Genomic DNA, 12,500 nt, shown 5'->3' on the forward strand with positions numbered 1-12,500 from the left:
CAGGCACTCGGGCGAACGTCATTCAAAACCGGCGCCAGGCGCCAGGTACCGCAGGCCAGCCGCTCCAGAGCTTCAGCGCTCGTACCACACAACAACAACAACAACACTTCCGCTAGTTTTGAGAGGCACGCGTGGTTCCGCACGCGGCGCACGGCCACTGCCGTACAGGTAGCGTGTTGCGCGACACGACACGCACATCGAAAGACATGCAGTCTAGTCGGTAATGATCCTTCCGCAGGTTCACCTACGGAAACCTTGTTACGACTTTTACTTCCTCTAAATGATCAAGTGTGGTCATCTTTCCGGTAGCATCGGCAACGACAGAGTCGATGCCGCGTACCAGTCCGAAGACCTCACTAAATCATTCAATCGGTAGTAGCGACGGGCGGTGTGTACAAAGGGCAGGGACGTAATCAACGCGAGCTTATGACTCGCGCTTACTGGGAATTCCTCGTTCATGGGGAACACTTGCAAGCCCCAATCCCTAGCATGAAGGAGGTTCAGCGGGTTACCCCGACCTTTCGGCCTAGGAAGACACGCTGATTCCTTCAGTGTAGCGCGCGTGCGGCCCAGAACATCTAAGGGCATCACAGACCTGTTATTGCTCAATCTCGTGCGGCTAGAAGCCGCCTGTCCCTCTAAGAAGAAAAGTAATCGCTGACAGCACGAAGGATGTCACGCGACTAGTTAGCAGGCTAGAGTCTCGTTCGTTATCGGAATTAACCAGACAAATCGCTCCACCAACTAAGAACGGCCATGCACCACCACCCACCGAATCAAGAAAGAGCTATCAATCTGTCAATCCTTCCGGTGTCCGGGCCTGGTGAGGTTTCCCGTGTTGAGTCAAATTAAGCCGCAGGCTCCACTCCTGGTGGTGCCCTTCCGTCAATTCCTTTAAGTTTCAGCTTTGCAACCATACTTCCCCCGGAACCCAAAAGCTTTGGTTTCCCGGAGGCTGCCCGCCGAGTCATCGGAGGAACTGCGGCGGATCGCTGGCTGGCATCGTTTATGGTTAGAACTAGGGCGGTATCTGATCGCCTTCGAACCTCTAACTTTCGTTCTTGATTAATGAAAACATACTTGGCAAATGCTTTCGCTTCTGTTCGTCTTGCGACGATCCAAGAATTTCACCTCTAACGTCGCAATACGAATGCCCCCGCCTGTCCCTATTAATCATTACCTCGGGTTCCGAAAACCAACAAAATAGAACCGAGGTCCTATTCCATTATTCCATGCACACAGTATTCAGGCGGGCTTGCCTGCTTTAAGCACTCTAATTTGTTCAAAGTAAACGTGCCGGCCCACCGAGACACTCAACAAAGAGCACCCTGGTAGGATTTAAACGGGGTCCGCCTCGGGACGCGAAAGCACCCCTTCGGCTCGCCCCACCGGCAGGACGTCCCACGATACATGCCAGTTAAACACCGACGGGCGGTGAACCAACAGCGTGGGACACAAATCCAACTACGAGCTTTTTAACCGCAACAACTTTAATATACGCTATTGGAGCTGGAATTACCGCGGCTGCTGGCACCAGACTTGCCCTCCAATAGATACTCGTTAAAGGATTTAAAGTGTACTCATTCCGATTACGGGGCCTCGGATGAGTCCCGTATCGTTATTTTTCGTCACTACCTCCCCGTGCCGGGAGTGGGTAATTTGCGCGCCTGCTGCCTTCCTTGGATGTGGTAGCCGTTTCTCAGGCTCCCTCTCCGGAATCGAACCCTGATTCCCCGTTACCCGTTACAACCATGGTAGGCGCAGAACCTACCATCGACAGTTGATAAGGCAGACATTTGAAAGATGCGTCGCCGGTACGAGGACCGTGCGATCAGCCCAAAGTTATTCAGAGTCACCAAGGCAAACGGACCAGACAAGCCAATCCGATTGGTTTTGATCTAATAAAAGCGTCCCTTCCATCTCTGGTCGGGACTCTGTTTTTTTTTTTTTTTTTTTTTTTTTTTTTTTTTTTTTTTTTAAAAAAAATCTTTATTTCTTACAAAATATTTTATACAATAAAACCCACCACCTTATTAATTAGTGGGTCATGATATAATACATTACTTAGGTACAGCTTATACATTTCTAATTATAATCTACAGACAGTGTGTTAGTTGAATGGGCAGACCTACTAATTAACAAATCTGCTACTCCTAGTATTACTACTTACACTAGTCTCTACTGCCTGCAGCGTTACAAATATGCCAATAATTATACAATCCTACTTGTGTGCCTTGCTCACCGAGCTAACCCCGGTGAACGCGCCCTGGCACAGGGCAGGCCAATACTTTTATTCGCTGCAGGTTTCTATTTTAATTCCTATTCTAATTTCCTAACCTAATGAACTATTCTAAGTCAGAAACGGTGCGTTGTCAAATCCGGTATGGTCGCCCCTCTCCCCCTATCCTGCGCGTGGCGGATTCCAACTTTACCAGTCGACCAGTCCACGCACAGGCGGTACGGGATTGGGGCATTGACCTAGTATGTTAATTTTTAAGTCTTAAAGCTCTCTCAGATATTGAGTTAGGACCTTTCGTGATACCTCATTTGCCAACTGATTTAGCAGTCGAAAGGTCTCTTCTTGTCTTAATAACATATACGTGTCATAGTTGGGTAGTTGCTGTCTAAGTGTAGTTGCTACATCATCGAAAAGGGGGCACTCGTAGACCACATGGTCGGGAGTTCCCTCCGATGCACCACAGTCACACGCAGGCGTTGCCCTCTTCCCAAACCGACATAGATACGTCGGGTAAGGCCCATGTCCAGTGAGAAAGTGGAACAAACCCCTAGTTGGTTCAAAATAACCCATGCTTATTCTTTCCCTCACATTCGGCAGGAAGCTGAAAGTTCTTCTGCCGGATTCCTCTGCCTCCCAAACTTCTTGCCATAGCTCTTCACCCCTCTTCCGTATCTCGCCCTTATCCCTAACCCTAACTCCCAAGATGTCTTCTACTTTTTCTATGTCCCCTTTCTTTGCCCAATACCAAGCACCCTGTTCCCTGAGTTTGATATCCAGAGGACAAAGCCCCATTATTACTAGTAGGGCCCCTCCCGGAGATGTTCTGTATGCCCCCACAGATCTTAATATCATGTTCCTTTGAACCCTTCTCACCGACATGGCGGGCACAACCCTCGTGAGCCTGTGTGCCCAGACTCCCGCGCCGTAACCCACTATTGATGTTAGTATGCTGTTATGATACAATTTGATAAGGTGAGGGGGGAGATGAAATCTTTTATGACCTATGGTGATAAGGTTATTGAGAATTTGCAGAGCTCTTTGTGTCACGGTTTCAATGTGCTTTCCGAAGTTCCACCTTTCATCGATGATGATCCCTAAGTAACGTCCCTCTCGTCGTCGGAGTACTGGTGTGCCCTCAATTCTTACAGTCGGGTTTCTTATTAACTGTCCCTTTAGTAATAGATAGGTTGATTTAGTCGGTGAGATGGTCATCTTGGTATTACGGCACCATGATAGTAGTTGCGTCATGGCTCTATCTATTTTTGGTTCAATGTCCTCGCGACTTCGGCCGCCAACCAGTAGAAGGAGGTCATCAGCGTAGGCTATCACCTCTAGCACATCTTCATTTTGTTGCAATGCATTTAAGAGTGGCTCCATGTGGATATCCCAAAATAGGGGACCTAAGACGGAACCCTGGGGACATCCCTTTGTTATGGGTTTTCCAATCCTCCCGCTAGGGGATGATAGCCAGACCTCCCGATCTACACAATAGCTCCTAAGGCAACCGTATAGCGGCCCTGGGCACTCTTTCTCCCGCAAGCAGGAGAAGAGCGAAGGCCACCACAGGTTGTCAAAGGCGCCACTAATGTCCACCATGATGCCGACGATGTACTTGCACGGGGCCGAACCACAGACCTCGGCCGCCAGGGCGATCGCATCAGATGCGGAACGCCCAGGCCTGAAGCCAAACTGTCTGTCGCTCATCCCGTGCAGCACTCGGTGGGCAGTCAGCCTATCAGCAAGCAGCTTTTCAAGGATTTTCCCGAGCACATCCAGAAGGCAGATGGGTCTGTAAGACTTTGCCTCAGCTGGATCTTTATCGGGGCCTTTTTTAATGATTACAACGTTTGCTGCCTTCCAGATCCTCGGGAATTTACCTTGCCGAAGGCACTCGTTGTACAGCTGGGTCAAAGGAGCGACCAGTTGTGGGGCCAAGAACTGCACCACCTCCGCCACAATGCCGTCTGGCCCAGGGGCTTTCCCTCTCTTTATTGTCTTTATGAGGGCAGCGACCTCTTCCTCCGAGAAGGGGAGGACTGCCTCATCATTTGTATAGTCGCCCAGATCTAAATCTCGCAACCGTCGCTGTTCCTCAGTATCCTCTGTTCTGTCGTCGTCAGGCAACAGGGATCGGAGTAGGACCTCAGCAGTCTCCTGCCATGAGTCCGTCATCCCATCCCCATGCCTGACTGTGGACAGCATCATAGGGGAGCGGATCTTTTCTCTTACTAGTTTATACGGAATCCCCCATGGATCCAAGGCCAGCTGATTGGTCACGAATGTCTCCCAGCTTCTAACTCGGACCGCTTTTAATTCTTTTTGAAATGTTTCCTTTGCCTCCCGGTATAGCAGTAACCATCTCTGCTTCTCCCACCAGACGACACTGCGCTGGTAGTGCCTTCGCAGCCTTCTGACAGACTGACGCAGCTCCTGCAGCTCAGGAGACCATGGTGTCGGCGAGGCCGCCATGGCCCTCCTCCTAGTTGGCACGGCCGCCTTCATCGCTCTAGTCACTGCACACACCAGTTCCTCAGCTCTGTTGTCGATGTCAATTTGTCTGTCACCATCCGGTAACGGAGGAATGTCACACTCTCTGGCTAAGCGTTCCCAGTTGGCTTTCCTGAAGTTCAACTGCACCTCCCACCCCATGGCCCAGTGGCACTCCCTGCTCCCTAAGGTAAAAGTGATAAGGTTGTGATCGCTTGTGGTGGCACTGTCTATCACCTTCCAGTTCTGTATTAGGTTTGCCGCATTTGGCGTGACCAAGGTCACGTCGATGTTCGTGCCTTGCCCCCCTCCCGCCGCATAGGTGGGAGAGTTTCCCGGTTTGTTTGCCACCACAAGCTGCAACGACATAATCACTTCTTCCACCTTTCCACCATTTTCGTCCCTTGTGCCACTGTACCATAGGGGGGACTTCGCATTTATATCCGCAGTTATGACAACTCTTCGTCCCTGCAACGCCATAGCCACTCTTGTTAGGTGGTCTAAATGTATGTCGATATCATCTCCATATTGAAAATACATGTTAATGAGTGTTATAGTGCCTGCTGGAGATTGCAGTTCTATGACGTTGCAGTGACTGTTTGAGTACTGCGAAAGTAAGGTTGCCTGCAGTTTTTTGTTGGTGATTACCACAGCTGCTTTGGGGGCATCCCCACAGCTGATGACTTGCCATGTAGTGGCCACAAAAGCAATTTTGCCAGCCAGAGAGTAAGGCTCCTGCAAACAGAGTACATCCAGTCTCCTCTCCTCCACTTCCCTACGGAGTTCCTGCATCACAAGTCGACTGTTGTGCGTATTTAGTTGGCCGACAGATGTCCTAGTCGTCATGGATAATATGTGTGTACACGGTCATATGGCCAGGTCTTGTTCGGATCGAAAGTTATTCTTCCGTTTGCCAGCACTGACTGGACGTATATATCCTCTAAATCAAATTTTTCTCCTCGTCTTTCAAACAGTTTCTTTAGCAGGTCACGCAGGGCTCCGAAGTCCGTGGGGAGATTCACCGACTTTAGCTGTATTCTATCTACAGCCTCCATCACCGAGAAGGTTACCTTTCTGCCGTTCTCATGTCCAATTCGGACCACATGTCTCAAGGCAGTGGTCAGGGTTGCCGGCTGCTCCAGTCTTGCCAGCTGCATCGTAAATTCGAGGTTTGGGTACACCCTCACCGGATCGACAGGCGGAAGCCTGACAATTGATGTATCAGAGGTGCAACCCACACTCGAACTTGTGACTATATTTTCCTGTATGGATGGTTTTTCAATTTTCTCCTTGGGGGTTGCCGCTACCACAGGATGCCCTTGCCGTGGATGGTCTGTTTTCGGCTCAGATCCCCGGCTTCGAGGGGAGGGAGCCATGAGTGGCATGGGAAATTCTGTTTGCTGTCCTTTATCTACCATGAATACCTCTGTCTGGACAGCAGTGTCTGCTGTTTCGACTTCTGAGCTCGATAGCGATCTCAGAAATTCCCTGAATTTGTGAGCCCTCATAGCATCCCTCCTTCTCTTGCTCGGGGATTTTCGCTTTGGCATCCTGCAGGTTGTGTCAGACTCAACCATAATCAATTCTGGATATTAGGCGTTGTTCTAACATCCTGTATGTAGGGCAACTCCGTCCTGTAGCTCCACATGGTTTTTTCCCTCTACTCTTACAGGGAATACAAACACTGGCAGCCTTGCAGTCCTTACGTACGTGTCCATTGTCACCGCACTTGGAGCACGCCGACCCCCTGGTGCAGTGCCTGAGAATGTGGTCCAAGTCCCCACAATTGTGGCAACGAGGTACCACGATGTAATCCCTTACATTAATTGCATGAAACCCAACATATAGTCTGCCCATTCCAGTAATTTGCTTCCACATTTGTGGATTTACCTCGGCCACGTGATGGACAACGTCCCGATCACGGGGTCCTGTTTTGAATTTGAGTTTGAATTTATTATTGAATTCTTCCGCGTTCATGCTTTCAAAATTTTGTCCCCTTATTGTCTCACTTAACTCGTCATTAGTCATTATAGTTGGCACGTCATATAATATCACCAAAGGATTCCTTTTCCGTGGAGGTTCACATTTCATTACTGCATTCAGTTTTTGGTTTTTTAGTAGTTTTTCCTTATCTTCTTCTGAGGCTACTTCTACTATTACAGAGTTCTTGCTGGGTTTAACTTTCTTAATTCTTATTTTGTCCTTTACAGGATCTATTGTGGTAGTTAAAAGTTCTTGTAGCTTTTTTACACTTGTGTCCTGTCCTGGCAGCGTCCGAAGAAAAACTGCCGTGTCTTGTCTCTTTGCTACCCTGTCGATTGTATCTTTTGTGGTAGTTGGCTTAATGGGCGCTTGCGCAGCCACTGCCGCCCAGGATTTGGCTGGTTGTTTTCGCAGCCTGCTGTTTTCTTTTTCTAGTTCTTCTAAACGGCCTTCTAATTTTGCATGGGCAATAGCCCAGGCCGAAAGTTCATTCTTAATAATGGTCAAGGCAGCCTGACTGATCTTGCCATTTTTCACGTTCTGGTCAATCAACAGGGCGATTCTGTTATGCCTCTGTGCGACGGTTTCAGTATCAACATCTGCCTGCCCCACCTCGTCTTGTGGAGAGGGATCAGGCACAGCGGAAGCCCTCGAAAGCGCACTCGAATCACTCGTTATAGTTGTAGCCATGATTAACGAGTGATAAAGAAGAAAGTGGGAGCCCGTCTCTTGCCCCGGACCGGCTCCTCTGGCATGGGGGGGGACTTCTTGCAGCTCGCCCACCGACCTCGCCCCAAGGTCAAGGGCCCTATCGAACTGCCGGGTTCAGCACGCCGTTGCCAGCGCACTGGTCCCCATCGATGGCTTCGTCATCGGCGATTTCACGCGACGCTCCTCGGCAATTGCACCCCGCACTCCGGAGAGGCGGATGCACCTCTCGCCCTTCGCCGCCTACTAGCCCGAGTTTCCACCTTACGGCCAAGGACCCACTCCTACTCAGGTGGCGGGCCGGTCCCCCAGACGTTCGGCGGTCTGGACCCAGTTAACCTGGCCCAGGCGATGTCACCACCTCCTGGGTTTGGCAGAACACGCCCCGGTTACCCAGGGGCGCGGCGAAGCACCCTTGCCGACTCGCGCCGCGATCCCACGCCGACAAACGAAGTCGCCGGCATGCAGAGCTCCTGCTGGTCTGGGCCCTGCGAACAGAAAGGGACAGATGTTCGTCCCTCGACACAGCTCCCCCTGTGCCACGCACCCTTCGCTTTCGCATCGGGTTGGGTCGCAGCTCTCCCTTTTGTCGCACGGCAAAATGCCGAGCTTAACGTCTGGCACCACGGGAAGGCGGAAAGAGCCACTTGGGAAGGAGAGGTTGTAAGAGACACATCACTTCCCCTGTGAGGAGTGCCGCGGCACGCCCGTCTGGAAGCGATACGCCCCAGTGCGAGCCTCCGTGCCTTACGGCGCGCCGGCTACGGGCGGGCCCGCGCCGAACGCGCCGTCGAGCGACCGACCTCACGCCAGACCGGGACTCTGTTTGCATGTATTAGCTCTAGAATTACCACAGTTATCCAAGTAACGTGGGTACGATCTAAGGAACCATAACTGATTTAATGAGCCATTCGCGGTTTCACCTTAATGCGGCTTGTACTGAGACATGCATGGCTTAATCTTTGAGACAAGCATATGACTACTGGCAGGATCAACCAGGGAGCTGCGTCAACTAGAGCTGAGCAGCCGGCCGCCCGGGAGTGTGTCCCGGGGGCCCGCGCGAACACGCAAGCGTCCGCTCAATTATTCTGCAAACAGGAGGAGGCCGAGCTCCCCTGCACGATACACCTCGAAACCCTCTCAGGTCCCGGCGGCGCGCAGCGCCGTCCTAGGTACTTGGTCGGTTTCGAGAGAGGCGCAATCGCCCGGAGTTAGGCGAGTAGACGGTTTTAGTGAGAACACCCTTGCTCCCAACTGAGCTTGCCGCTGCCGACAGAGGCCCGGGAGCGTGCTGTCGTGGCATTGCCGGCGGGAGACAACACGCGCCACCTATGGTGACCGGCAGCTCCAACGCCAGCGCCACACAAGGGCAAAGCCCCACTTGGGTGCAGAAGCGAACTCTCCCAGCACAGCGCACGCGCCAACACGTCCGCACAACTGCGATACAAACCACCTGCGAGAACCGCTGGGGCGACCGAGCAGCAGACGGCGTCGCGGCGCCGAGTGCCAGGCGGCGGCGCATCCTCAACGCACACAGTCCTCAATCAGACCAGCACACTGCAGATGTCCACCGCGCTTCGCACCGGGCTCGGCTGAACCAACTTTGGCCGCCAGGCGCCGCGTGCAGGGTGCGCCGCAGCGTAGCTGCGCCGCCTGCCGGGCCCGTCGGCTGGCGCTCCTGCCACTCGGCGCCCCCCACCAGCCGCCTGTTGCGCGTGCGCCCACGCAGCGCGCGGCCAACACGCCGGGCGGCCCCCCTTCACCGGCCGGGAACAGTCCCACCAAGCCACCGCCGCGTATCGCTTCATACCCACATGGGCCTAGTCACGTGTGTGGATGTGGCGGGTACCGCTGAAACAACCGGTTAATAGCTGTACCGATCGTCGCCATCACAGATTCACCTCCAGCGTGAACAACCGCTCAACAACGGATTTCCAGTTCATTTGCGTATCTTGGGCAGTAAACGTAGATGTCCACCTACATTTGCGAATTCAACAATTCTTGCATGCCAGGATGTCATGTGTCACGACACGCTACATCAGACCACATACACACTGCGACATGTGCAGAAGAGAACACGTGGAAGGTGGCCCGCGCACGTATGCGATGTCCCTTCCGCGATCCACTGTCAACCGGCATCTGCGGCATGTCCCAGATATGGAACGCGGTCCACCAGGGTAGCACTTTGTGTGAGGCAATACGACAAAGTCGGAATACAAGCGTCACTACATCAGACGGCTCACGCTGACCTGACCTGACCTGACTCACCGCACCACCACCCCCAGCGACCCAGGGTGACATACAATGCGTTCGTACGTTCCTCCCACACGCCTCTACGGCGTACCACAGTGCAACCTAGCTGTTATTGGGAGACGAGACAAGTAGCATCGAGCACAACATATGGAAATTGAGATTCGACACCGTTGGGCACAGCCAGCGTACGGTCACACGTATCACACTACTTCACTCTGTACGTAACTACCGATGATCGGTACAGCGTGTGGGTTACGCGTACGACATCAGCGGACAATGGACACAGACCATACCACGACGTACACTGAGGGCGTCGACATCTGAATGCAACTGAACAGCTGCGAGGCTCATTTAACACTCAAACGCCAGACCGACCAGCTTGAGAGGACAGAGACACAAAGAGAGGGGAGGGGGGGGGGCCGATATAGTCCTATTGCAGTACAATTGACAGTGGATAGCGGGAATATGTGGAAAGTAAGCAACACTCGCAAGACATCTACATGAGGATAACAACGACACCAGAGATTCCGAGCAGTGAACTATGTTAGGCAAAGGGACAACGTGGGTTAGGTTAAGGGACAACGTGGGTTAGGTTAAGGGACAACGTGGGTTAGGTTAAGGGACAACGTGGGTTAGGTTAAGGGACAACGTGGGTTAGGTTAAGGGACAACGTGGGTTACGTTAAGGGACAACGTGGGTTACGTTAAGGGACAACGTGGGTTACGTTAAGGGACAACGTGGGTTACGTTAAGGGACAACGTGGGTTACGTTAAGGGACAACGTGGGTTACGTTAAGGGACAACGTGGGTTACGTTAAGGGACAACGTGGGTTACGTTAAGGGACAACGTGGGTTAGGTTAAGGGACAACGTGGGTTAGGTTAAGGGACAACGTGGGTTACGTTAAGGGACAACGTGGGTTACGTTAAGGGACAACGTGGGTTACGTTAAGGGACAACGTGGGTTACGTTAAGGGACAACGTGGGTTACGTTAAGGGACAACGTGGGTTACGTTAAGGGACAACGTGGGTTACGTTAAGGGACAACGTGGGTTACGTTAAGGGACAACTTGAGTTACGTTAAGGGACAACTTGAGTTACGTTAAGGGACAACTTGAGTTACGTTAAGGGACAACTTGAGTTACGTTAAGGGACAACTTGAGTTACGTTAAGGGACAACTTGAGTTACGTTAAGGGACAACTTGAGTTACGTTAAGGGACAACTTGAGTTACGTTAAGGGACAACTTGAGTTACGTTAAGGGACAACTTGAGTTACGTTAAGGGACAACTTGAGTTACGTTAAGGGACAACTTGAGTTACGTTAAGGGACAACTTGAGTTACGTTAAGGGACAACTTGAGTTACGTTAAGGGACAACTTGAGTTACGTTAAGGGACAACTTGAGTTACGTTAAGGGACAACTTGAGTTACGTTAAGGGACAACTTGAGTTACGTTAAGGGACAACTTGAGTTACGTTAAGGGACAACTTGAGTTACGTTAAGGGACAACTTGAGTTACGTTAAGGGACAACTTGAGTTACGTTAAGGGACAACTTGAGTTAGGTTAAGGGACAACTTGAGTTAGGTTAAGGGACAACTTGAGTTAGGTTAAGGGACAAATTGAGTTAGGTTAAGGGACAAATTGAGTTAGGTTAAGGGACAAATTGAGTTAGGTTAAGGGACAAATTGAGTTAGGTTAAGGGACAAATTGAGTTAGGTTAAGGGACAAATTGAGTTAGGTTAAGGGACAAATTGAGTTAGGTTAAGGGACAAATTGAGTTAGGTTAAGGGACAAATTGAGTTAGGTTAAGGGACAAATTGAGTTAGGTTAAGCGATAATCTGGTACAGCCACAGTTAGGTTAAGCGATAATCTGGTACAGCCACAGTTAGGTTAAGCGATAATCTGGTACAGCCACAGTTAGGTTAAGCGATAATCTGGTACAGCCACAGTTAGGTTAAGCGATAATCTGGTACAGCCACAGTTAGGTTAAGCGATAATCTGGTACAGCCACAGTTAGGTTAAGCGATAATCTGGTACAGCCACAGTTAGGTTAAGCGATAATCTGGTACAGCCACAGTTAGGTTAAGCGATAATCTGGTACAGCCACAGTTAGGTTAAGCGATAATCTGGTACAGCCACAGTTAGGTTAAGCGATAATCTGGTACAGCCACAGTTAGGTTAAGCGATAATCTGGTACAGCCACAGTTAGGTTAAGCGATAATCTGGTACAGCCACAGTTAGGTTAAGCGATAATCTGGTACAGCCACAGTTAGGTTAAGTGATAATCTGGTACAGCCACAGTTAGGTTAAGCGATAATCTGGTACAGCCACAGTTAGGTTAAGCGATAATCTGGTACAGCCACAGTTAGGTTAAGCGATAATCTGGTACAGCCACAGTTAGGTTAAGCGATAATCTGGTACAGCCACAGGTTAAGCGATAATCTGGTACAGCCACAGTTAGGTTAAGCGATAATCTGGTAAAACCACAGTTAGGTTAAGCGATAAAGTTGGTTAAATTTGGTATTGTGTGGGAAGGGGGCAGAGAGGGGGGGGGGTGGATAGTGGTGGCAGTACGCGGATGCCTGAGTCACCGTCAGATACGTCACGTCGGTTCGATGCTTGTAGCAAGAGGCTGGCGGGTCTGTGTCTCTCACTTCTGCAATTTTTCATGTGGTATAACACGAGGGCGGGTGGTGATATTTGGTGCCCCTCTGTGTAGGATGTGTGTTGGTGGTGTTGGTTTATCTGAGCAATGGTAGTTGTCGGAGGAGTGTGGTATTGTGCTTTTATAGGTGGACCTACTGGTCTGGTTATCATAGTGTCGACGGTGC

Source organism: Schistocerca gregaria, unplaced genomic scaffold (genome assembly GCF_023897955.1).
Source record: "Schistocerca gregaria isolate iqSchGreg1 unplaced genomic scaffold, iqSchGreg1.2 ptg000846l, whole genome shotgun sequence".
Lineage (NCBI taxonomy): Eukaryota > Metazoa > Arthropoda > Insecta > Orthoptera > Acrididae > Schistocerca > Schistocerca gregaria.